Here is a 2,214-nt window from a genome sequence, read left to right as displayed (position 1 = left end):
TCCTCTAACTTATGTACGGACCTTGGAACCCAACCTCCACAAAGGGAGATGCCACTAGTTCTGAGCCTCTACCTCCCCTGCTAGGTCCCCTTCTCATTGCTGGTGACACAATAAGCAGCAGTCAACAGAACAGAAAATAACTTCATCTTTTATCTTTTCTTCCCAAATTCCCATTGTCCAAAAAGACAGCAGATCAATCTAGAAATTCAGTCCCTCTGAATGAGGGTGAGGTGTCGGACTCCGTGGCATGTGCTGGAAATGTGGGCAAGAGGCAGGCTCCCAGAACACGGGGCGACGTTGATACGACTTTGCAGCAAACTGCTTGCCCTACCCCCCATCCCACTCCCGCCCAAGCAGATCTTTGTCTTCTCCCTTTGCTGCCGCCTTCTCTGCTGCACAGACAAAACCGGGAAGCCCCCGCCTCTGGCTGAAACTCCAGAGAGCGTCACCCACTATTGCACACCGTGGCCAAGCTTAGAACGCACCCCTTGAAGACTGGGTCTCTCTCAGCCCTCAGATCACCCGGCGTTCTGAGGCTGTTCACGAGCCACCCTTGCTCAGTCCCCCAAAGGCAGTCAAAAGATTCTGCTCCTGACACATGCAAGGCTTTTAAAGGAAGAGTCATTTTTAATAAAAGCATGAAAATGCACATCGCTCTTTCCGGGAGCGCCACTTCCCAGCAGGAAAGTGATGAAGGCTTAAACAAAAGTCCTAGCCCCTCGGGGAAATTAATCATTTCTATAGAAACCAAGGACCATTCCAGACAGCCAGCTCTGGCAGGACTGACAGTAAGGACATCACAGCAGCCACTGCTGGACACGGGAGCACTTCTGTGGACAGACAGACAGACCCTGGGTTGGGTGCACTTATCCTAGTATCCCTGCTGGGCAGGTAACCACCGACCCACTGTTCAGATGGGGAAACCAAGGCCAAGTGAGAATAATGGCTTACCCAGCTGGAAAGAGCTCAGGTAGGTTCAGATATTTTGAGGCTGTTTTTTACATCTTTCTCAACCTGGTTTTCCCCATTGTTAGAAATAACACACAAAGCTTCCAGAAATGGCATCAGCCACGATGCCTAGCAATAGAGTTCTGTTCAGGGAACTCACCTCAGTGAGGCCCGCTTTGCTGACTGCTTCTTGCCGGTGCCTCCACCACATCCAGACTCAGGAACAGCTGGTGCTCATGGAGCCCGATGGCTTTAAACCATAGCGTCATTTGCTTAGAAGGCACCAGTGATTTCTTCCAAGTGTAAGAGGCCAAATTAACTAGGAAAGTGTTTTTAAAATATAAATCCAGGGGCGCCTGGGTGGCTTAGGTCATGATCTCACTGTTTGTGGGTTGGAGCCCCACTTGGGCTTTATGCTGACAACTCAGAGCCTGGAGCCTGCTTCAGATTCTGTATCTCCCTCTCTCTCTGACCCTCCCCTGCTCATGCTGTCTCTCAGAAATAAATAAAAACAAAAAAAATTAAAACTAAAAAAAAATAATAAAATATAAATCTGATGGTCGCTCCTTATTCTTGACAGGCCTCATCGGACCTACTATCCTAACAGGGATGAACTGTCCCTCGACACGGATTTCACAGACAAACGCTCCTCCACCAGCCAGGTGGGGCCCCTGCACGGGAGGAACGGTCTCGGGGGGGTCCCCTCCCTCGGAGCCACAGGCTGGGAGGCTCACGTTCCCACCAGCCCACCCCCACCCAAACCTCCGAAAGGAGTTCCTGGCCTTTTCCTCTGGGTCCCGCTTGCCCTGAAGAGAATACCAAGTGGGTCTCATGTGTCCGAGGCGTATTAAAAAAGAAACTTTGCAGATTTGAGATTGATTTTAAGAGACACCGTGGGAAGGCAGAAAGCCTAGGGGCCCGGAGTCCTGGTTCTGGCCTGTGGGGTGGCCTGGGGTAGGGTGGGGGGCGTCTCTCTCAGTTTCCCCTTCTGTAAAACAAGAGGGGTCCAGGTGAGCACTCGCAGGCTCAGCCCTCCGGCGTGACCAGGGGACGGTCTGCCTNGCCTCCGAGCCCCCCGGGCCGCTGTGGCTGCAGGGCGAGCCGCTGCACTTCTGCTGCCTGGACTTCAGCCTGGAGGAGCTGCAGGGAGAGCCGGGTTGGCGGCTGAACCGCAAGCCCATCGAGTCCACGCTGGTGGCCTGCTTCATGACCCTGGTCATCGTCGTGTGGAGCGTGGCCGCCCTCATCTGGCCGGTGCCCATCATC

General features: G+C 53.3%; 1 long non-coding RNA gene across 1 annotated transcript; it reads left to right on the top strand.

Annotated features, from left to right (window-relative positions):
* The first annotated feature begins 826 nt into the window (after nt 1–826).
* On the top strand, nt 827–1,814 carry LOC144242143 (uncharacterized). Its single transcript, XR_013338307.1, has 2 exons — nt 827–970; nt 1,529–1,814. It is a non-coding gene; the product is annotated as an uncharacterized LOC144242143 (long non-coding RNA).
* Nucleotides 1,815–2,214: the final 400 nt, after the last annotated feature.

The sequence above is a fragment of the Crocuta crocuta genome, unplaced genomic scaffold, assembly GCF_008692635.1.
Source record: "Crocuta crocuta isolate KB4526 unplaced genomic scaffold, BGI_CrCroc_1.0 scaffold77, whole genome shotgun sequence".
NCBI classification, from domain to species: Eukaryota; Metazoa; Chordata; class Mammalia; order Carnivora; family Hyaenidae; genus Crocuta; species Crocuta crocuta.
Note: the sequence above shows the minus strand (reverse complement) of the source record. Positions and strands in the feature narration are given on the sequence as shown.